The sequence below is a fragment of the Lactuca virosa genome, chromosome 4, assembly GCF_052849685.1.
Source record: "Lactuca virosa cultivar CGN04683 chromosome 4, Lactuca_virosa_CGN04683_v6, whole genome shotgun sequence".
In the NCBI taxonomy this organism is placed as follows: domain Eukaryota; kingdom Viridiplantae; phylum Streptophyta; class Magnoliopsida; order Asterales; family Asteraceae; genus Lactuca; species Lactuca virosa.
In genome coordinates this window covers 430,714,908-430,741,117 of record NC_136429.1, presented here as the reverse complement: position 1 = coordinate 430,741,117, position 26,210 = coordinate 430,714,908, and the positions used below count along the sequence as shown (strand labels likewise).

The 26,210-nt window shown below is 36.2% G+C and overlaps 1 pseudogene; it reads right to left on the bottom strand.

Moving 5' to 3' along the window:
• Positions 1-8,327: 8,327 nt before the first annotated feature.
• On the bottom strand, positions 8,328-10,570 carry LOC145106625 (protein FAR1-RELATED SEQUENCE 5-like; annotated as a pseudogene).
• Between the last annotated feature and the right edge of the window lie 15,640 nt (positions 10,571-26,210).

The window sequence follows — 26,210 nt, the reverse complement described above, 5'->3', positions numbered from 1 at the left end:
GCATGAGAGCCTACCATTGCTTACAAGTTTTTATGCAAACAATTGAGTACTCATAGAACTCACATGCATATTCAACCAATTGGAATGAGCACAAAAATAAAATATGTCAACACGATAGGTTACGAACCTCAAGTCGTGTGCTAGCGACAAACAATAGTTTTATTCTTGATTTGTTCTTGCAACTTTTCAAGATCTTTAAGACTCCCACTGGCCTCTTGACATATAAGATTCTCTTTGTCAAGAAACATTACTTGACAACAAATATTCAAGAGTTATTGTGGTTTCTTATCAAGACAAACACTTCTGACAATCGGTCTTAGTTGATCTTTGGTTTATCCAAAACATCACAACTTACCAATTCCAAATGTACAAGAGTAGAAAACATTTTACTCTACATTTAATAAGTGTTATAAAACTTTCTTAAGATTATGTCACTTAAGTTACAATTTTGGAATATGACTCTAAGACTTGTTTTTTGAACGAAGTATGACTCTCCTTAATTGATTTAACCATTTCAACAATTCGTGATTCCTCTTCTTTGCCATAAAAGTGCACTAATATGTCCTTAGAGGATTAATTGTGATATGGTTCCATAATCATAAGGATGATCATAAAACACGATACTAAAGTACTCTCCCTTCCTTTCAGATTGGAGAAACTTTTATCTTTCTGCCTAATTGATTCTTCTTATTCGTTCTGCTATACGTTGAAACTTTTCCAATGATTCAGAATTATACTTAATCTTGTAAGAATAACTATATTTACTAAACTTTAGTAAATCATGACGAATAGTCTTATCGTTCTTTGTGGTGGACCTGACCAGCGCACAACCAAGTATACCCGATCCCCTAGTCCTTCACTTGACTCACATATACATGTGAACAAGGAATTAGTCTTAATTTCCCAAAGATAAAGGTTCTCATTCATCATGCAATACAAGTTGCATGATTCCAAGTTTCTATCCAATTGAAACTTAGGTGATGAGAATCTTTTCTTATTTGGTAAATTTAGACACTACCACAAACGAAAGAATCAATCCATATTGCTAAAAATAGAAACATACAAACATCAATTTTCACAAATTCCATTACGAGGAAATATAAATAAGATAAAATCAAATTTTTATTTATTTATAAAATGAAAAAAACTTGTCCTTATAATTCAAATACATATGAAAACTATGTTGCTACATATTTCTAATCAATTTATCATAACTCCTAAGCAGCAACTCAAAATTCTGAGCATCGAACTATGTGATCGAAATCCATCTCTTCGCGATCAGAATCAGCTTACTCTTCTTTCAAGATTCCTTTCTCTTTGATTCTGCAAAAAATCAAAATGTAACTTTACATCATGTAATAAGAATCAATAAATGGGAACTTAATAGAGTTATAATGAGCTTACTTGAAGTAGAACCATACAATTTGATTCCACTATCTCTTAGATCTCTCAGGTAGTCAGGGCAGCTTCGCTTCCAATGCTCATTTTCTTGGCAATAGAAACAAACATATTCTTTTGGAATGGTACACGGGACAATCTTAGACTTAGCCTTTCCCTTTCCCTTGGAAAGAGAAATCTTTTCTGGACTTCCAATGTTTCCATTTTCAATGTCCATGGAGGTTTGGGAAGTAGATCTTCCTATCAAATTTGCATTACCAGTGCACCAAATCATTGTTGATTCAACATCAATTAGCAAATAGGTAAGATCGATAAGGGACATGTCGCGGTCTGTCATATAGTAATCTTTAATGAAGTCACCATATGAATTAGGAAGTGATTGAAGAACCAAGTCAACAGTCAACTTCCTTGACATATGGACTCCTAACATTCCTAGCCTGTCAATGTGTGACTTCATCTCCAAGACATGTGCACACACATACCTTCCATCTTGGTGTTTGCTCGACAATAGGGCTTGAGTGACCTTGAACTTTTCAATTCTTTGAATTTGTGGGTTAGGGGAATTATTGGAGGAGGTGGAGGAAGTGAAGTATGATATTGAGGAATATCATCTTCATGTGGAAAGATTTTTCCAAAAGATTCGGGAACACCATAGTTGTCTGAACCAGACATCTACATGGGAGAAATTCAAGTTAGTTGATTTAAGTCCTTAATATAACACCCAACATTAAATATTAAGGCTAGGACCCAACACAATATTTTACTATTCGAAAGAGGGATGCCGTAATCCAATTGTAAAATATTTGAAGGTAGGTAAATGACGATTTACCAATTTCCACCATGAAATATGAAAATGAATTTTAGGCTTAAAATGAATTGAAATTCATTGATTCTTTCAGATTCATTGAACTTTTCAATGGCATGTTTAAATCTCGATTATGCCCTTCAAGTTTGTGGTTGGGATGTCGAGGACCACAAACAAGGTGTGAATAACCATGCAAATTAGCTTGGTACACTTAATGTTACAAACCATCCAATCAATGTGCCGGTTAACCACACACGCTCCATTGATCCATGATTAACACCAAGCTACCCTTTGCCACACACTGTCAGTCCCAGATTAGTGTGCCGGTTAACCACACACGCTCCACTAACGACTTAACAAGGTGCAAAGTGTATTTTCATGGGTTAGAACCAAATTCACATTTTTCCTAAGTAACTAAGATTGGGAATTTATAAGTGTTTAGTTACTTGATATTTTCATTATACTTTTAATGAGAATTAATGTCCAATCCTACCCATTCGGGTAACGACCCTCCACCAGTCAAGGAGGCGGTGGATGAGAGTGGACACCCATTAAACCACCATTTTATAGGTAGTAACCTTATACCCCTTATAGAATGGCTTCGTGAATGAGGCCTACTAACAGTAAGACTGACTTAAATTATACTCTTAATTTAATTAAACTTAAACCATATCATTATGGAATTATTAATTCTCTTTTAATTAAATACTTTAATCAATTTAATAAAGTTCATAAAGGGTAATTGAACTATTCAAAGCATCTAGGTTATTAAAAATTCAAAATTAAAACAATTTAATTAATTTTTTAGTTATGGAACCAAGAGTTGCATCTTTTGAAACCTTTCAATTACAAGACTTAATGTTTTCATAATTTGACATTTTTTGAAATACCAAAACTTGAGGGCAAGTTTTGTAACTCTTGAAAAATTTTCATTTCCATAACTTATGAGTTTAATGTTATTTTAATGGATGAGACTCTTTTCATGTTTCATAACGTGAGGACAAGTTATGGAAGTCATTAAAACATTTAGATAAATTTCAACAAATAAAATTATCATATAATTCATGATTGATCTAACTAAACTCATATAACAAGATAATATTAAATAAAAAATTTACAAGTAACTTTGTTTATCATATAAAGCAAAAATTATGTTAAAACTTTGACAAGTATCTTTTGAATGGATGAGTATAATCACTACCATATAAGAAAAAACAGATTTTTTGATACAAAACGGTTTGTGGTAGTGATTCCAATCCAATCCAGGCCAAAAAACCCAAAAATCTGCCATCTGCCAGTGCAACTCATCGAGCCAGGCTTTGGACTCGTTGAGTTCATCAATGGACTCGATGAGTTCAGTCTGGAAGAAAGCTATTTTCATTTTGCTTCAACTTTGAACAATGAACAATGCAACTATATAACTGAAAACTACCCTAGGCCTTGATACCACTGTTGGGTTTTGTGTACTATAACACTCCTATGGTGCACATAAAACCCTAATAGCTTTTGATCTATGTTTTCTCTATTTATACATGCAATTAAATTCCAAAGCATGAAGCCTACAACTAGCATACAATTTTGATACATGAATCATAAAGTTAAGTTAAAACAATACCTCTTTATTGTAGCTTGTAGTTTTGGCTTTTCAAGAGCTTAGCACCTCAAGTGTGAGGCCTCAAATAGTTCACAAACACCATGAATAAAGGAGGACTTTGAGAGAGAGGCTAGACACTCTAAAATCGGTTATCTCTCTTCCTAGAACTCTCTTAGGGTCGATTTTAGCTAAGGGATGACACATATATAATGTAGGATTCCAAGAGTCATGGAGAAACCCTAATCCATACACTTAGGTTATGATCCATATCTCATGTGGGCTAACTCTTCATGGATACTTACATAAACTTAGCCCATCATGGATCAATATCCCAAACAATATATATGTCACTGATTTACATAATCAGTCCCTGTTAATTTAATTAGTATCTTTTGATCACTAAATTAATTTCAAATTAATTCTTGATCAATACTAATTAAATATTATGATTTATCAATTAATATATTATACTTATAATATATTAGTAAATCATAAATAGCCTCTTTCTCAAATATCCACCCTATCAGATTGTTCTAGTGATGGCAACCCAAATGGACCATACTACTCTCAGGGCAAGTACATACCATTTATAGTTATAGGCTTAGACACCTAATCCAACAAGTAGCTAGGTCTCTGAGTCTGGTTGTGTAAGCAGCAATGTCGGAGTATTTTATCGTCAGACTCCAGAGCTCTTGTTCTAGCTTTTGTACTTCGCCCCTCGGGAAGTACTCTTCCATCATCATGGCTTTTAAGTTCTGCTAGCCCATTGAGTTAGCCACTGCAAGGGTCAGTGACTTGACATGACCATTCCACCATGTAAGAGCCCTGTCAGAGAAGGTGCACGCAGCAAACTTCCCTTTGCTCCCTTATGGGCACGCACATATTTCAAAATTCGAATTCATTTTCTCGAACCATTGCATTAGAGTAATGACTCCCCGCTTTCATTAAAGGATTTGGGTTTACAGTTCATGAAGTCTTTGTACGAACACTCCCTTGGGAGTCCGTGGCTTTCTCTGTGGTTCGAATTATTAGCACCACTACCCGCCCCACTAGTACCACTTGCATGGATTTGAGTCATGGCGGCTGTCACTGCGGCTGTTACAGCAGCCTGAAAGACAGCAGGATCGTACTGTGGTGGTGGCGGCGGTGGTGGATCTGTTGTCTTGTTGTGCTTACGTTTGATATATCTACAAGACGGTATCTTTCTGTCACAGAGTTTAAAGATGAAAGTTTGGTAAGGTATTGGTAGTGGTTATAAATTGAATGTCATAAGAACTAGGTTATCATAGTTTTATGTGTATCATGCTCCGAAAGTGTTTTTGTAAACAATTCATAACAGAAGTCTATGTGAAAATAAACTTATGAATTTTTAATAGTGACCACCCTCACTAAAATTCCATGACTTGATTTGCAGTTATTAGTTGTGACGGAAGACGTTATAAATCTAACATATAGTGTAGTTAGTGTAATCACTGAATCACTAGGTTATATTAGTTTCTTATTTATTAGTGTGACGCATACGGTGCTCAGCCACCTCGCATGTCTTGCGAGCGCTTGTCTCTTTCTGATTCTCTCTCGAAATCCTCCTCCTGTACTCCTTCTGGTTCTTCTCGACTCCTCTGTTGGCTGTTTGCGATGTCTACGTGTGTCGTTTATGCAAGAACAGGGGTGTCTAAAGAATCTATGAGATAAATAAAACATTTTTATTTTTACGGGTGATCCTTACCGGGTCCTCCTATAATCACGCAGTGTATACAAATTGTATATAACCAAGATCGAATATACCTTCGAATAAGTGATCCTACTCTAAGACCACAACCAAACAAGGAACAGTAAGTAGAGCGAAGATCACAAATTCTGAGTCTATTAAATCTTACTTATATATAACTCTGGGAGCGTACACTCCACAATTATAGACCTGCCAGTAAAGGACTTTTAGTTTTCACATAACTTATTATAGTACCTTAAAATACTCCTATAGTATTTTAATTGTATGTTTGATTCTAGAGTTTCTTGGTATTGGAAGATGATAAGTTTTTAGGCTTGTTGTTATTGTATAGTATCATAAAATACTCCTATAGTATTTTAAAATTTATGTTTGGATCTAGTGTTCCTTTGTATATAAAGTTGGTAAATTTTATACTTGTTGCAACACCACCCTCACTCCCAAACACATGTTGGTCGTATCTCAAATAAATATAGTTGATCAGGCTATATTTATCCCAGATATGATTACATAACTGTCTAGGTTTGACTGTAGTGTCTAAAATCTAAATACTTTTGTTTTGTTCTTCTTGTGATACTTGTTCTACTATATATATATATATATATATATATATATATATATATATATATATATGGGTAAAGTGAGTATGAGGCTGTAATACATTTAACCTTAGGTGTGGAACCTATGATACTATGCCGTTTTATGTATACCCGTTGTCTGATTTCCTTGTTCCTTACCGAACCCCAAATTTTCATTTATTATCGATTCTTACTTGTTGCTCTTCTCTATGGATTTATTCGTTGTTGCTACTATTATCACACGACTCTGAATCCTCCGCTTCTTCCTCAAGAACCATATGGGTGGGCACGACTAATTGTAGGCTCGACTAATTCTATCGTCGTCCTATACAACCCACATCCCTTTTTTCTCTTCTTATATTGGAATCCTAAAGAACAGTTTTTTTTCTTGGTATATAAGCAAATCAAATCCTAGCATTGATTTTTTCATTTTCAATTTGATTTTTATTTTGTTCTACTAAGTTTTCCCCTAAAGCTGAATGATTTCATCATATCTTTCTTCCTTTCCTTGGGTTTAGAATGTTGGAAGACAAGACGTGGGTCCCCAATCCGTTTCTTTGCCATTTGATTTTGACTTTTATTCTTTCATGTATCAGTGGGCAACTTGTTATTATTGTTTAACATAGTTGTGGTTTGAATAAATTGCAAATAGTTGCAATAACATGCTAAATTTCTTTTTAATTTGTAGAAAGTTGTATTAGATTGAATTTTGTGTACAATGGCAACAGGTAAGTGATAATATATATCTCATAAATTCTTGCTAATTGGAATGCTTAATAGGTGTTTGATGGAATGCCTAAATGAAATAAACCTCTAAAAATACACAATGTTAGAAGTTTATTATTTATTTAAGGTGCTTGCAGTTGAAACTATCATTCTTTTATAAGAAATAAGCTATAAAAATACGAAGACTAAAAGTACACAATAAATATTTCAATATGTTAGCTGTATGTATATGCTCAATTTAAAACTTTGCCTATTTTTATCAACTATCATTCTTTTATAAGAAATAAGCTATAAAAATACGAAGACTAAAAGTACACAATAAATATTTCAATATGTTAGCTGTATGTATATGCTCAATTTAAAGCTTTGCCTATTTTTATGACAGTCAAAGACGCTTCTTGAGCGGACAAATGGCCTGATACAAGAACGAGAGACAAAGATTAGAGAATGAAAGAATCTAGGATGCCTCAAACCATTTGCTGAATTGAGTATTTTTTTAGTGGCTCATCTTTTAAGTTGAGGTCTTTTCAGTTTTCGGGATAGTGCAAACAAAATTTTACCGATGCTTCTTCTCTTGTAAATTTCCCTGGGTTTTGAATTGTATAAAGTATAAACTCCGAATATTGTATTTAGTTCTAATAAAAAGATCTATGTATTCGTTTTGTAAAATTCTATAACATTCTTCCTTGTACGAGTTGAGATATAAATTCAAATATTCCAGTTTTATAGTTTTATCGATTTTTGAAAGTTTGCTACTACTGAAATTTACTTATTATAGCGACGTACTTATAACTTATTACCCGTAATAACAACCTACTTACATTTGTTTTTTACCCAAAGTAGCAACACATCCCCTGCAAATTGATTCCTTAAATACGATTAAAAGCACACATAAATACACATCTAAGTCAAATGTAATATTGCGACTTTGAAAGTACCTTTTTTAAGTATATACATTCAAAGAGTGTATTTTAGACATCCTACTGATCAATTAAGTTAATTATGTGTACTGATATTCTTTTACCAATAAGCTATGCTATAACATCTTTTAAGCATATAAATGTGATTAGTTTTTTTTTTTTTTTTATATATTTCTATCCCTACGCACTATGGTGTAATTTTCTTGAAGTATTTACAAAGTTAAAAAATACCAACATATAAGAAACAATCAGATACAATAACTTTAATAATTTAATCTATATTTACATCAACAAATAAAAATAGAACCATTAAAGTGAAGTCTCAGGTGCATTCACTCATTAAAATTTCATGTTTCTAAAAGCTTTCAACTTCTTAATATATATCTTAAGTTGCATAAATTAACCAAACAATTATGTAAGATTTTTCTTAAAAAACAAATAATTGTTTATGAGGTAAAGTTATGCATCTATAACGAGCAGAAACCAAACACAAGATGCACGAAGGACACATTGATCACAACAGCACCCAGCAACACATGTAGACAAGAAAAATAAACCATCCACCTGATTACACATATGATCACTGTTTTTCTACTACAGATTCATCCACCTGATAATAGTTAGTATAATGATAATAGTTAATATAAGTATGATAGCAAAAATCATGAAGAATCAAATAAATATTACAATTACCTTTCTTTTTGGACAACCAGTGGCATAATGACCTAGTGTTTGGCAGTAAGAGCATGTTCTCTTTTTCTTCATGTTCTCCAAAGAAGACTTAATTCGAGTTTCATTTTTTGGACGCCCTTTCGTATTTTTCGGAGCAACAGGATCTCGAACAAATAACTGAGGTGTCATATCTATTTGAGAAATTCCCCTGTATGGATCTAGAGACACAGTCTCAAATTCTTTAGAATTTTTTCGAATCCTTTGATCTTCTAAAAACTTTATTACAAAACTATTGAATTTGTCTATCTCTGTAGGGGAGTCGCTTACTTGTTCGATTGCTTTGTCACAGTTTAAACGAACACGCCATAAAGTTAAGGCACTAACTCCATTTTCACTATTCATTTCATCGAGTCTAATGTTGCTATTACCCACCTTGTACCTAACACTAAGTGTCCACCTTGGTAAAATATAGTGATTAGGAAGGGTTTCAACGTGTCTTTTCTTCATCACGTAGAGGCTATGCTTGCATAATATCCCATATGTTTCATACTTAGCACATGAACACGTGACATTCACATGATCCATAAAATGAAAGCTAACAGTTCTCCAATGTCTTTTCTCAATATTAAGTGGCCCAACCCTATATTTTATTTCTTCTGAGGTTTTACTTAAAGTCTCATGGGTTAAATTACAATTAGCTTCTATCCATTCTTTTTTGAAAACCTCAAACATTTTTTTTGTATAAAACTGACCTGCTTTTTCTTCTATCGGATGAACAGAAGAAAGCACCGGACTGGAGTTCATAGTCTTGAAGTCTTCATCTTCATCGACAACCCTTCGAGAGACGACTGCTTTATCATATTGGAGTACAAATTCATTCAACATGGTCTTGGAATTAACAAATCCATCAAAAAATGAATGAATGCTCTCGCTTCTTCCACTTGTAGTCATGCCAGCAAAGAAAAAATCTTTTAAGAAGGCTTTGGCCCAGTGTGTTCGTTGGTTATACATTTCGGCTATCCAACTGTTAGTTTCGATGTTATACTTATCACATATAATGTCTCAATTTCTTTCAAATTCTTTAATTGTATCACTCTTGACCCACTGTTTATAAGATTCTCTAAAATCATTATAACAGGCTACAAGTGGTCGGAGATGTTCCAATTCATGCTTCTTAATGTGCCATGTACAGAAGCGATGTCGAGTGTTTGGGAACACTTTCTTGATTGCATTACCCATAGCTTTATCCTGGTCTGTTATCAATGCCACTGGATACTTGCTAAACATACACTTTAAGAAATGTTCAAATAGCCAACAAAACGTTTCTTCCTTTTCATTTTCTAGCAATGCACCACCAAACAATATAGACTGACTATGATGATTCACACCAATAAATGGAGCAAATGGCATCTTAAACTTGTTTGTTATGTATGTGACATCAAACACAACGACATCCCCGAATTTAGTATATGCATCTCGTGATCTTCCATCAGCCCAAAAAACATTTCTAGGAGACCCATCATCAAACAAATCCACGGCAAAATATTGGTTACTATCTACTAGTGATTTATCTTGGAAATGTTTGATCAACCCATAAAACTCTTTACCTTTTTACTGTTTTTGTTGCTCGGATAAAACATCGGCGCATTGATTTAAGGTAACATCAACATCATATGGAGTTTTCATTACATTGACAGCCTTTTTGATCTGACAAGGCCTTAACCCTGATTGACCAAGTTCCACCATAAGAGACTTGCACGCCATTGAACGGTGGATCTTCCCATGAGAACGATGTTTCATCACTTTGGTAGGTGTAATACTTAACTCATGATTATGTTTGTCATTAAACACATCCACAAACCATTCTCCATATTTTCCTTTTGAAATCCGGAGCATTGCTTGACATCCTGTCCTCAAATCTCTACGACGCTTCTTAGTGCCTCCACATATAGTATTACCCTTTAAACTTTTAAAGCCTTGTTTATTACATACATATGTCTTCCGATAAGGCTCATTTGTGGTCTTATTTTTAAAGCTCCAATGAACACGTATACCGAATCCATGTAGAAAAGCATATTGGTTATAAAATGTATATGCATCCTTAGGTGTATTGAAAACCTTACCCATAATGCTTAGATCCTTAGCTTCATCTTCGTCACATGCAAGATTCACACTATCATCATGTATTTTCTCAAATTCAAACGTTGATTCCTAAGAAGCATTTGCATCAATATCTTCAATTGTATATGTTGTAAACGACTGATTCGCTACTGTGTCTTCTAAATTCATGAGCTCAGTTGTTACAGGTATCCGAAAACTAACCCTAAAACAGAGGACTTAGTAGGTCAATTTGATAAAAAAAAATTAATAGTTTTTTTAGCAACATGTTGGTACCTGGTAACTTTGATAATTCAAGAAATTGAAGATGATGAATAGTAAACGGAGCTCTATGTAGGCCAATATGAAAAATAAATATATCAATGATAATAGAATTCGAAGTTGAGAAGGAATTGTAGTGTGCGTACAATTGATAAGGAACGACAACAAAAAAGAAGATTAAATTTTTTTCATACCTGGTTGCTTAGATTAAAGGACCATGAATTAGAAAAACAAAAGCCACAAGGTAGGTCATTCGTATTAAAAAAAATTAAGGAATCTGGAAATAAAAGTGGAGAATGAATCATAATACGAGTAAAATTGAGAAAAAGTCATAATATGGGTGGGATTTCACGGAAACCGAAAATCAAGGAAAATAAAAGTATACAGAATCGTATGCGTAAAATAAGTGATTCAAGGTGAGTTTATTTCCATCCAAAACGGCAGCGTACAAGAGGTTCCACACCCAAGGTTAAATATATTACAGCCTCATACTCACTTTTCCCTATATATATATATGCATGTATGTATACTTTTATAATAATATTAATATATTTTAAAAGTATAACTCTTGGTAAGAGTGTTTTGATCCCATTGTGTTTATAGTTGTATATCTTTTATGGTTTGATATACTTAGCTCACTATAAACAATGCTCTGATACCAATCTGTTACACCCCCAAACCGGAACGACGGAAACGTTCGGGGCGGAGGACGTCATGTACAGTATCACAACAATTGTATAATAGTAATCAAAACAACAACAACCATTGTATTAATAATCTAGAGTCTACATTGTATTCGATTCACATATGATTGACTCCAATAGTAAAAAAGCAAAATAAAGACTTGAAGCTACTATGCTCCGTCTTCTCGAAGCCTATGCGTCTACATGTCTACTAGTTTCCTGAGAATACAAGTGATTTTGAAAGTGTATCAACATTTAAGTTGGTGAGCTCATAAGCATTTTGTTTTAGAAAATAAGTTATTTGTTCCTTGAAAATGTTTGTGTGTTCCTTCAGAAAATCCTATATTTTCTTAGTAAAATGGAATATAGTCTTAGGCCTTAGGACCAAAATATATATGTTTCTTATGCTTGAAGAATAAAATATGACACTTTGAATTTATATAAGCAATGTAACCCATATTGGTCCCTACTATGGTTCCTGAGTGTGTACTAGTTATATATAAACAAATATCAAAAGGACAGTTGATTGTGTGACTCTGCCCTAAGCCTACAACCAAACAAGGAACAGGAAGTAAGACGGAAATCACACATTCCACTGCCTATTATATATATATATATATATATATATATATATATATATATATATATATATATATATATATATATATATATATATATATATATATATATATATATATAACCCTGATGTATAAACTAAGAAATCATAGTATCAACAATAATGGTCCTAACGGAAGAGTAAGTAATCATATTTGTTTCCAGAAAGTTGAATTGTAAATTATTTTCTTGTAAGATAATGACGTTTATCTTGGAAAATCCTATATTTTCCATAAAACTGAATTGTAGTATTAAACGTACCAAGACCGAAAAGTACAAGTATAATTGTCATACTTAATTTAATCATACATAGTTTTATTCATAAGTAAAACTAGCCGAGGACATATTTTCATTGTAACCAGATGTGATGTTAATACCCTCCTATGATCACTTTGTACATACGAGTTATATAAAATCGAGATCGAACAGACAGTCGAATGGCTGATTCTACCCTAAGCCCACAAACAAACAAGGAACAGGAAATAAGGCGGAAATCACACATTCCACTGTCTACCGGACATTAATTTTATATAACCCTGATGTATATACTAAGTAACCACAGAGTGAATACCCCTTTAAGACTGTTTGAAAATGTATCATTACGTAAATATTTAGTTAATGCTTATTGTGAGTGTTCATTATAACCATGCTAATATGACTAATGGCCTGTACGGCGTTCTTCAGGCTTCGGAAAGTTATGACATTTGTCACCCTAGACTTGTTGGTCAAACTGTAGCGAACAGCTGAGGTGAGGGGTTGTTAATCTCGTATAGATCTATACACAAACTCACGCTCTCCCTCCAGGAGACTCTAGTTATAATTCAGGATTTTAACGGGTACTGTGTTTGGTACAACGAAGGAGTGGCTCACAATCCTGTATTAACTAGTTTATATAAAGTGTGTTGAAGTTTTCTTTTCCTTCTTATTGTATGTATTATCCTTTTATAGTATTCACAATGTATAAAATAATCATATTTTTATATAATCATTCTTTTGACCCCAAATGAGTAAATTGATGTGAATGTTCCCCAAACTGTACCTATTATAGTGTAAAAGTTTTTTTCCATTGATGTGAAAACCGTTGGGTGTTAACATGTTTTGTAATTGTTTGTAAATTTAGTAGTAACGATATTTTGCGTATTTAATAAATTTCACGCTTAAATGCACATTAACGGTAATAAAACATAATAAGCAATTTATATTTTTAAACACAATATTTCTTGTGTTTTACTTGTATTCCCCCCCCCTAAAAACATTCAAAAATCTTTGAAAAATATGGGGGTATGAACTGACCTTGGTTGGTTTATGGGTTGTTTGGAGTGATGGAGTGAATATCTGAAGCCTAAACTCTTGGATGAGTTGATGAACTTCCTTGGAAAGATTGTTGTCCTAAGAGTTTTTATCACATATTAATATGTGAAAAATAATATGAATCGATCAAGAAAGTGATGTGAAACAATAGATTAATGGGATAACTTACCAAAAACTCTAAGGGAAAGCTTGAAGAGTTAGTCCGTTAGCAAATTCTTACTCTTGTTCTTGAGAGGAAAATTTGAGAGAATATGTCACAACTAGCATTTTTAGCTAGGAAATTTTGTCCTCATGTAATCATCAACTATTGTAAGACTTGTAATCTAAGTGGATATCATACTCTATGATCAATCAAAATCATCCATTTGAATCAAAACTCCTGAGTGAAGTTCAAAACGTAATACAATGCATCTCATATACTTAACTATGGGTCTGAAACCCTAAATATCCCTGTTCGAATTTTGTATGGACTAGGATCCTCTTATTGGACCTTATGGGCCAGTAAACCTTCTATTTGATGATTTTGGGCCAATGAAACCCATTTTGGCTCTAGTTGGACCAAACATTCATCAAACCATAGCAATTGGGCCATGTTGGGCCTAAAATAACTCAATTATTTATCATGGGCCATGATGGGCCATGAACCACCCTATTGAACTATGATGTGTCGTAAACCTAACTTCTCATGGTGATTGGGTCGTAAACCCCATCCCTTTACCACCTTTAGGTCGTGAACTCTCAAGAAGGACCAAATGGGCCGAAAATTCTCAACTTGGGCCTCAAAATGTCAAACATGAGCTAGTATGGCCCAAAATTTTCCTCTCTCTTTTTTTCTCCCTCATTCTCGGCCCAACTTTTATAAAAAATAATTTTTTTAATGGATTAAATTAATGACAACTCATGTTTATATGGGGGTAATCCAAGCTAATACCTCCCATACTTCTAGACCAAATCCTTCATGTATTAACCAACCTAATGCTTCTCTCTCCTCCTTATTAAAACCTCGGCCAAGAGAACACCACCATCACTCTCATTTTCCACTTCAATGACACTAGAAATCCTCTCAAGAACACAAAGAATTTCCTTCCACTTACACTAAAAATCGTGTGGTGTTTGAGAAAATCCAAGACTTATATTTCACGAATCATTAAGTTTGGTAAGTTATCATCATTCTCAATTGATTTGATTTCATTTCATGTTAAGATTCCCACTCTTAAACACTCCATTTCGTGATTCTTGCTTCTTAGAACACCCTTAGTTCGAAAAATCTCTTTAAGGGAGCTTGTAAAGCCGAAAACTCCTCTAATCTACATCAAGAACCGAAATCTTCAAAGCAATGTGAGTTCATACCCCCTATTTTCAGTTTTTACTATGTTTTGGGGGAGAATACAAGTTGTTTTGTGTAGATCTATGTGTGTATGCATGATTTTGTGTGTTTTCATGTTATATATGTGATTATGTTTTATAAACTCCATGAACTTAAAGATATACTAAAATATGATGCTATTTGTTGAACCTAATACTCATTTCAACTTATCTTACAAGGAAATGGTTTTAAAATACATACAAGTTACTTGAAACTAAGAAAAATTACATGAGAGGACCAAAAGTGACAAAATGACAAAAAATGGGTATATTTATGTAACTCACGGTTAGTAGGGGTCAAAAATGATTATTTTTGCTAAACAAGGTTAGTTACGGCATTTGAGGCCCTACAAGGACTAAAAGTGTAAAAATATTCGTAATTGGGCCTTATTTGGGCTTCTCAAGGCCTTGAGCCAAAAATTGTAACTTTTTGGGCTTTTGTGGGCTTAAGTGTCATTTCAACATAGTTATGTCAAAAATGTAAATTTTTGCTAAGAAAAACTAAAAATGTGAATTTGTTAAAACTTGGGCCAAAAAGATAAAATTATTTACAAATGGGCCAAGAGTGCACATTTTCATAAAAATCAAGCCAAAAATAATATTTTGACGTAAAGAGAGTTAAAAATGTTATTTTTACAAAAACTAGCCTTACATGCAAGTTTTGTTTTCAAAAGGGGCGTAAAATATTATTTTTACCAAAAATGTGCCTTAACTATAAATTTTCGGCTTAATGGGCCAAGAGGGTCATTTTTACAAAAAGTGGGCCTTTTATGTCATTTTGGTAAATAATTGAGCTAAAACAATCAACATAATGACAAACAGGCTAATTACATCATTCTCATGTTTATTGGGCCTTAGTGACCCATTTATATGCTTGATAGGTCCTGAATACTCTTTACATGTTTATTGGGCTTTGTTGACCCATTTACATGCTCGATGGACATTGGATACTCCTTGCATGCTTATTGGGTCTGTAAATAATATACATGTTAAGTGGGCCTTAGTTGTCCTTTTACATATATATTAGGCCTGGAACATATATAATCTCATTCCTTTTGAGCCTAGAGGTAAATTACATGCTTAGTGGGCCTTAGTTGTCCACTTACATGTCTACCAGGCCTGGAATGTACCTTATATGTTTCTTTTCGCTTAAATTCGATTAAGGATCTAGTGAGACGTGTCGGTTGACACCTATTGAGTGTACGATCGTAGCCTGTAGTTATAACCAGAGTCGCTTGGAGGGAGAGCGGGAGTTTGTGTATAGATCTATACGGGGATGACACCCCACACCTGAGTTGTTCGCTATAGTTAGACTAGACCAGTCTAGGGTGACAAAAACCTTATTCTATTCCGTCGGCGTCCAACACCGCCATGACAGACGAAATTGTCATTATCTAGTATGGTTATAACGACTCACTTAGAGGAATTAACGTTATAAAATTTACGGGGAAACCATTCTCTTTTCTATTAGGGTTACTCGGTAAGATACTCGCGCTGGTACTCAACCTCGGGGTTTGAGATACCAGCATTCTCGTTCGTAGACAACATCAGGTTGTCTGGGGTCATTTTCTTTATTTTCTCTTTATATTCTCTTGGTTATTCTCTCCATACTCTCTTTACATTCTAGCAAACATTAACACACATGCATTAATACAAGATCGGACACAAACATATCAAATGGTTTTTCAGAAAATATTGGATTTTCTGGTGTTTACAAAGTAATACAAATCATTTTCTCAAACATGCTTATGAACTTACCAACATTTTTATGTTTCCCTTTTGAAATTAACTATTATTCTCAGGAAACCGTTGAGCAGGTTGGGCAGAAGGAAATTATGGATATGTTGTTATGTTTTGTTTCATCATATTTTGGCATGTAATATTGAAAGACAATAATTGATGTAAACTAATGACAGTTGTAATATTCTATGTGTTGTGATGATGATGTTATGTTTCAATTATATACACTGTAATGATACTACAAGTATGAAGTCACATCAAGCCCCCGGACGTTTTCATCGTCTGGTTCGGGGTTTTGACAGATTGGTATCAGAGCCATGTTTATAGTGAACTGGCATATGTAATCATACGAGATATGCAACTATAAATACAATGGGACTAAAACACTCTGAATAAAATACATACCTAGGTGTGTGTTAATACTAAAATCCTAAAAGTCTCTGGAGGAAATTGAACACCGTGGTCAAACCCGGACAGTTATGTCGTCGTATTGGAGTTAAATATAGCTTGATCAACTATATTTATTCAAAATACGACCAACATGTGTTTGGGAGTGATCATGTTGGGAAATGAATCTAGAAACTTACCTCGTATCCAAAAAGCTCTAAGGAACTCAAACTTAATAAAATTAAAATAGTATAGGACTATTTTGGAGTGCTATCTACATACTCTCTTTACACGTTTCTCACCCCTCGTGCAGTCACTATGGACGGAGTCCACCATCCAGGAGATCCCTACTTTCCCAACCAGGGGAATGGTGGATGGTTGGAGCCAGAGGAAGGACCCGAGGAAGAACCTATAGGAGGATCGACAGAACCAGTAGCAGACACGGATGAGGAGGAGGCTGATGGCAGCGACGCGGATGACTCATACACGGAGTCCAAAGTCATCAATGCACCATACATGGCCAGAGTACCCCCATATAGGATGGGCCCCAATGGTCCTACTCCCCCATGGGAAAACGTGATCTGGAGGTGGAGCCGCCAGCAAGGGGTGCGACCCCCATTTGGTATGAACCGGGACTACGACGACTTGAGTCACCGTAGACCTGCAGACCGAGCCCTGCCTGTGATGGTAAGGAGGACACACGACATCGGCGAGCAGACACAGGCAACCGCCGACCAAATGGTTGCCATGAGAGCCGCAGTCGAGCGCGCAGAAAGGATGACACATGAGGTAGTCAGGGACTACCAGGCGCGAAAGACAGCATTGCAAGCCCGACTTCGGGCCGCCGAGTATCATCTGGCCAGACTCCAGGGTGCATCCACCTCGTCGTCAGCACCACCAGACCCTTCTCATCGCAACTAGTATCCGTTCATCTACTACCTACTACCTTTATGATTTTCCTTTATGTACTACTCTATGTACTATCGACTACATGATTAAGTGATTACACTACTCATGGAGTCGTTACTCTGTCGGATTTTATTTCATTTCATGTATTGTATGCCTTATGTAGGAAAATTTTCATGTACTCAAAAGATTATCATTAATGAAAACGGCTATATATTTTCTCATGATGTTGTTATCTGATATGTATTCTATTACTCTTATTACATGTTGATTGTATGCACTCACTTACTTACACAGAACCGAATCACCGATCCTGTTCTATAATCAAGAAATCGTGAAACTAGAATACACTAGATACTCAACATCTTTCCGTTCCATGACAGAAAGATGGCTCGAAGACCGATACGCAGAAACCGCAACGCAATACCACCACCACCGCATCCACTAGAAATGGGAGTTTAAGCAGCACTGGCTCATATTCACCACGGGAACAACGGTGGAGGTAATAGGCAAGGGGCCGGAAGTTCAAACCAGGGGATGAACCAAGGACCCACAAGAACCTGTACCTACAAAGACTTCACGAACACCAAGCCTCGAATTTTCAACAAAACAGGAGGCGTGATAACTTTGAAAAGGTGGATAGAAAAAGTGGAATCGGTATTCGAGATCTGCAGATGTCCCGAGGAGTGCAAGGTGAAGTTTGTAGCTTGCACATTCTTCGATCAAGATCTTTCTTGGTGGAATGGTCACATAGAGGCCATGACACTCCCTGTGGAGAACGCTATGCCATGGGAGGAGCTGAAGGAAATGCTGATTGAAGAATACTGTCCAAGGGGAGAAATCCAGAAGATGGAGTTTTGGACTGTGGAATCTCACGGTCCAAAATTCCGACATTGATACTTACATCTCGAGGTTTAGTGAGTTGTCACTCTTGTGTCCAGGGATGATCACGTCTGAAGGGAAGAAGATTGAAAGATTCATTTGGAGACTGACCTCTCCAATTCAAGGAAATGTAATTGCAACAAACCCTGGAACGTATGACAGTGCTAAAAGGCTAGCTAAGAAGCTATACGACCATGGGAACAAGAAGGGTGCTAAAGTAGGGGAAACAGAAGTAAAAAATGAAGGTGATAACAAGAAAGGCAAGAACAAAAAGCGAAAAGGGTGACAAAACCAAGAGTCATCAAAGAAGCAACAAACAGTAGCAGTCCACGCTGCTACTGCTCAGGTCACCTCAACACCACATGCTCCAGTCTCATCTACACCAACTGCTCCCAGACAATACTCAGGAACCCTACCCAAGTGTAGCAAATGCGGCTTTCACCACCATGGAGAATGCAGTGATATGAATTGCACGAGTTGCAACCGAAAGGTTCATACCGCACGATTCTGCAGATCCCAGCCTCAGCAGAACCAACACCCGAACAACAACAACAACAACAACAACAACAACAACAACAACAACAACAACAACAACAGCAGCAACAACAGCAACAACAACAACAACAACAACAACAACAACAACAATAACAACAAAAACCGCAACAACAGTAACGATGGGGCTAGTATCACATGTTATGGGTGTGGAGAAACTGGCCATTGCAAAAGAAATTGCCCCAAAGCCATAAACCAAGGGGCAGGAGGATTAGGAAGGGCATTGACGTTGGGTCAAAGTGAAGCAGTCAGGATCCGACGGTTGTTACTGGTACGCTCCCACATAACAACATTTATGCATTCATTTTATTCGATAACGGAGCCGAACGAAGCTTCGTTAGTAACAAATTCAAACACTTACTTAACCAACAACCCTAGAATCTCAACGAAGCCTTCATGGTGTAGATGGCTAATGGGAAAACCGAAACGACTAAAGATGTTTATGTAGGGTGCACATTAACAGTAAATAATCATTCATTTCAAATAGATTTGATGCCAGTAAATATTAGGAGTTTTGATGTGATAATCGACATGGATTGGTTAAGCCCCCACCATGTTGATATTATGTGTCGCAGAAGGTCGTTCGCCTTCACCTCCCCAATCACGAAACCCTAATAATCTATGGTGATAAACCTGGCGCCAATCTTCGTCTCATCTCGTGCATCAAGGCACAAAAGTGCCTGCACAGGAAAAACTACGCATTCCTCGCTCACGTTGTGGATAAAGGCAAAGAAGAAGTAAACATTAAAGACATCCTAGTGGCATGCGACTTCCCGGATGTATTTCCTGAAGACCTTCCGGGAATACCCCCAAAAAGGCAGTTCGAATTCCGAATCTACCTAATACCAGGAGCCACATCAATTGCCAAATCACCCTATAGGTTAGCTCCTGCCGAAATGCGAGAGTTATCCAGCCAATTAAGCGAATTGTTGAGCAAAGGGTTCATCAGACCAAGCTTCTCACCCTGTGCAGCTCCGGTCTTGTTTGTCAAGAAGAAGGACGGATCCTTTATTATGTGCATCGATTATAGGGAACTGAATAAGCTCACTATCAAAAACCGATACCCACTTCCTCAGATTGACAATCTATACGACCAGCTTCAGGGAGCTAGTTATTTCTCCAAAATAGATCTAAGATCCGGTTATCATCAACTTCGAGTCCGAGAAGAGGACATTCCAAAAACTGCTTTCCGAACTCGATACGGTCATTAAGAATTTGTTGTGATGCCCTTCGGTCTAACGAATGCCCCTCGCTGTATTTATGGACCTCATGAATCGAGTCTGCCACCCATTCCATGATAATTTTGTAATCGTCTTCATCGATGACATTCTCATATACTCCCGAAGCAAGGAGGAGAACGGTCAACATCTCCGTCAAATCTTGGAAACCCTAAGAGCTGAAAGGTTATATGCGAAGCTCTCCAAATGCGAGTTTTGGATTCGCAGTGTAAACTTCTTGGGTCATGTAGTCAGTGAGAAAGGGATTCATGTAGATCCTTCTAAGATCAAGGCCATTGAAGGTTGCGTGATCCCGAAGTCACCAACAAAAATTCGACAATTTTTTGGGTCTTGCAGGCTACTACCGAAGGTTTATCCATAATTTTTCCAAAATAGCCAAACCCCTTACCACCTTGACACAAAAAGGCGTATCCTTCAACTGGACGGAAAAGAAAGAAGCTTCCTTCCAAACCTTGAAGCTAGACCTCTGTAGTGCACCAGTACTATCCTTACCAGAGGGAACCGAAGACTTCATACTCTACTGTGATGCTTCAAACCAAGGATTAGGTTGTGTCCTCATGCAGCGTGGAAAGGTGATAGCTTACGCATCCAGGAAATTGAAGACGCATGAATTAAATTACACCACCCATGATCTCGATCTGGGAGTTGTGGTCTTCGCCCTAAAGATTTGGAGGCACTACCTCTAGGGTACAAAGTGCACCATCTTCACTGACCACAAAAGCCTCCAGCACATTCTAAACCAAAAGGAGATGAACATGAAGCAGCGAAGGTGGGTTGAGCTGATGAATGATTATGAATGCGGGATCAAGTACCACCCAGGCAAGGTTAACATGGTAGTCGATGCCCTGAGCAGGAAAGAATACTGTCACACCCCCAAACCATACGGCGAAAACGTCCGTGGGTGGAGGACTTCATTTTTAGTATCACAACACATGCACTATAGTGATCAGAGTACAAACAACCACTGTACTTAAAAAGTATAAGTATTTACATGTGTTTCATCATAGTATACTGAAACCAAATAGTTATACAAAAGAAGAAGACAAGACATAAATAGCTCCATTTTCTCAAAAGCTCATGGAGTACCTATCTACTGCTTCCCTGAGAATACAAGTAATTTGAAAAGAGAGTATCAACATAAAGTTGAGTGAGTGCATAAGTATTTATGTTTTGAAAGAATGTTTTCTGTATCTTGAATATGTAAACTGTTCCAGAAAATCCTATATTCTCTGCTGTATATGAATAGTAGTTTTATTCACATAAAACTGTTCTATTTGTAAACTAATGTTTTGTATTTGTAATCATTTTGTAAACTTGTATCTGATAGTATGCCTGGTTTCATCAACTGTTATTGTAAACTGTAATATCATACTGTAAACTATATCTTGTAAACTAGTACTTTGAAAATGTACTTAAGTTTATTTAATCATACACTAACGTATTGTTAATATCTTTAATGAGTTATTATAACCATACTGACTAGATGGCCTGACCCAACGCTATAATGCGCTGAAAGCTGTTGATAACAATTTATGACTCATAGGCGTGTATGGCTGACTGTAGCAAGCAGTCGAGTGCCAGTTGTCAATCCCAATATAGATCTATACACACATTGTTTCGATCTCCGGCTGGAGATTCTGGTTATAATGTCAGGACTTTACTATATTGTTTAAATGAATTAAACAACCTGTACTACTTGACTCATAAAAGCATATAAACGTTACATGTATAATAGTTATGAAAAACCTAATCATTCTGAAATAAATGACGAACAATATGTTCTTGAATTAGTATTCTTAACATGTATGTGAAAGATGTATATCCTTGATTAGTTTTGAATCAAACCTTTGTTCTTGTAAAACAATGTATTTTAGTATACTTGAATCGTGAATTAATGTTCTGTGAATCCTAAATTATACCTATTATAATTTATATGTACTTTCTGATTTGATAACGAGTATTCATGAATGTAACCCATTGCTCAACATGTTACAAAGGGTAATTGAACTTAATGAATTAACTTTTATATTTGTATACATATACAATTATATATAAGTAATATTTAAATGACATTCGAACAGATAACTGATGCTTATAATCCCACATCCAAAAAAGGAAAAGGAACCAAAGTGGGTTATCAGTCCTAAGCCTTTTAAATCATATATATATATATATATATATATATATATATATATATATATATATATATATATATATATATATATATATATATACAAACATGATTTTTGGAGGAAAATATAAGTTTATAAAACATTTAAAAGAAGTTTAATATTTTGAAATTCATTTTGGTGACTTGATGTCATTTTGATACAATCATTGAAAACCATTTGATTTGATAATAACTGAAATCCATTTTGATAAGATATTTGAAATCATTTGTTTATAACACAAAATCTTTGTGTTAGAATTGTATTCCCCCCCCCCCCCCCTTAAAATAATAAAAACTATGAAAATACAGGGGTATGAACTCACCTGTAGTAAGTTATTCAAATGTAAGATCGGTGTAGGATGCTAAGTGTCAAGTGAAGCTTGAGCACAAATGGATCCTAATAGCATATAATGACGCATATATGAATATAATTAGTGGTTATACAACTAATTATGATAAGAAACCACCTTAGGGACTAGGAATTACTTAGATTGAATTGTATCAATCAGATGTGATTGCATTAAAGGGGTTTATGGTCACTTAAGGGAGTGTACGGCCATGATGTATACGGTCCTTGATGTGTACGGCCATGATGTGTACGGCCATGGAGTGTACGACCGTACACACATGGGAAAACATGAAAAAATGGGTGTTTGATCGTTGGGAAAACTAGTATGACAATTGCACAACAAGAGAATGGACAAAACCTACATTTTGGAAGGTTTTGAGGTGTGTACGGCCACACCCAGTGTGTAGGGTCATACACCCATGATGATCTTGAGTCTGATGATGTTTTAAGGCTTTGAATCAAGTGTTTAACATGTCTAACTAGATGATAGAAGGAATACTCACGCTTTTGAGGGTCTTCTAAGGAGTTCAAGGCTCAAGAACAAGTGTGTGTTCTTGGTGTTCTTGGAGAAATGGATGAAGATTTGAAGATCTAAGAAAAAGAGAAGTTTTCATCGATAAAAACATGGATCTTCACTAGATAACGCCATGTATCAACAATTAAATGGAAGGAATACTTACTTATTTAAAGATCAAGGTGTAAATCTTGATGATAGTTAAGAGAGAATCGGATTTTCTTGAGTTGAAAGTGTGAGAAATGAGAAAGAATGAAGGGAAAACATATATATATGTTTGGCTTCACGGCCACAGTTGGGTGTACGGCTGTACACCCATGTGTACGGTTGTACACTCATGTGTATGGCTGTACACATGTGTACGGACGTACACTCGTTTACATAGAGTGTTTGACCCGAATGCTATACTATGAAATTAAGATAACTCATCCTTAAACCCAGAATTTGAATGTACTAGGCTTAGAACACTCAAACAGACCCTGAACAATGCTAAAAGATAGTAGAACGAGTTTGACTGTGATTGAATTTGAAAGACTGTATAAGATAGAAATTTCGGGCTGTCACATTATCCCCCCGTTAGAGAGAATTTCGTCCCGAAATTAGAGTTTAAGCAATTAAGTAACTACAAATAACTAAGCAAAAATATGAGGATATTTTAGTTTCATTTTATCCTCGCGCTCCCAAGTGAATTCAGGTCCACGTTTGGCATTCCAGCGAACCTTCACTATAGGAATACGGCTTTGCTTCGTTTGTTTGACCCCTCAGTCCATGATCTCTGCTGGTTCTTCCACGAAGTTGAGGCTCTCATCGATCTCGATTTTGTCGAGTGGGATAGCAAGAGTCTCGTCGGACAGACACTTTTTCAAGTTCGAGACGTGGAAAACAGGATGTATGTTACTTAGTTCTTGAGGTAGTCAGAGTTTGTAAGCTACGAGACCGATTCTAGCAAGAATCTCGAATGGTCCTATGTACCTTGGATTCAACTTGTCACGCTTTCCAAAGCGTATTTTGCCCTTCCAGGGTGAGACCTTCAACATGACGCGGTCGCCAACCTGGAACTCCAAAGATTTTCTTCTTTTGTCAGCGTAGCTTTTCTGTCTATCTCTGGAAGCTTTAAGTCGCTCCCGGATTTGTACGATTTTCTCCGTGGTTTCGCAAATGATTTCCGGACCAGTGAGAGCACCGTCAGGAACTTGAATTCTAGCTAGCTGCGTGTCACCCACTTCAGCCCAGCACAGAGGTGATCTGCACTTGCGGCCATAGAGAGCTTCGAAAGGAGCAGTCTTTATGCTAGTGTGATAACTGTTGTTGTAATAGAATTCGACAAGGGGTAAATAAGCATCCCATGCCTTACCAAAGTCTATCACACAAGCTCGCAACATATCTTCTAAAGTTTGAATCGTTCTCTCACTTTGTCCGTCAGTTTCTGGATGGTAGGCTGTACTCATGTCCAGCCTAGTTCCCAAACATTTTTGTAAAGATTGCCAGAAACGAGAAGTGAATCTACTATCTCGGTCAGAAATAATAGATATTGGCACACCATGCAGTCTAACGATTTCTTTGAGGTAAGTTCGTGTTAGCTTCTCCATCTTGTCGGTCTCTTTGATTGGTAAGAAGTGCACGGATTTCGTTAATCTATCGACGATTACCCAAATAGTATCATAACCACCCAATGTCTTGGGTAGCTTAGTTATGAAATCCATTGTAATCCGCTCCCACTTCCACTCAGGTATTTCAGGTTGTTTTAATAAACATGAAGGTTTCTGGCATTCTACCTTGACTTTGGCACAAGTAAGGCACTTTCCCACAAAGGTAGCAATTTCGGCCTTCATGTTAGACCACCAGTATAGTTTCTTCAGGTCCAGGTACATTTTTTCTGAACCTGGATGAATGGAGTATCGGGTTTTGTGTGCTACATTCATAACCACATCTCTGTAATCACCAAATTTTGGTGTCCAGATCCGGTTCATGAAACAACAGACTCCATCATCCCTGACTCTGAAATTTTTATCCATTCCTCTCAATGTTTGACCTGCCACGTTTTCAGGTTCTAAGGCCTCGAGTTGAGCCTTTCTGATCTGTGTGGACAGATGTGAATGGATTTTCATGGTCAACGACTTTAATCGACGTCCCGAGTATTCTTTTCTGCTAAGGGCATCAGCTACTATGTTAGCTTTACCAGGATGATAAAGAATCTCACAATCGTAGTCGTTCAGTAGCTCCACCCACCGTCGTTGTCTCATGTTTAGCTCTTTCTGATCGAAAATATGTTGGAGACTTTTATGGTCCGTGAATACTGTGCATTTCATTCCATATAAGTAATGTCTCCAGATCTTCAAAGCAAATACCACTGCTCCTAGTTCAAGGTCATGTGTTGTATAGTTGACTTCATGTGTCTTTAGCTGTCTTGAGGCATAGGATATAACCTTTCCTCTTTGCATAAGAACACATCCAAGCCCTTGATTAGAAGCATCACAGTACACTACAAAATCCTCTGTCTCTTCAGGAAGAGACAGGATCGGTGCACTACACAAAGCTCGTTTCAGCGTTTGCAACGATGTTTCTTTCTTTTCTCCCCATCTAAAAGTTACACCCTTTTGCGTCAGGGTGGTAAGAGGTTTAGCTATTCGAGAGAAATTTTGGATGAATCTGCAATAATAGCCAGCAAGACCTAAGAATTGACGGATTTCTGTAGGTGTT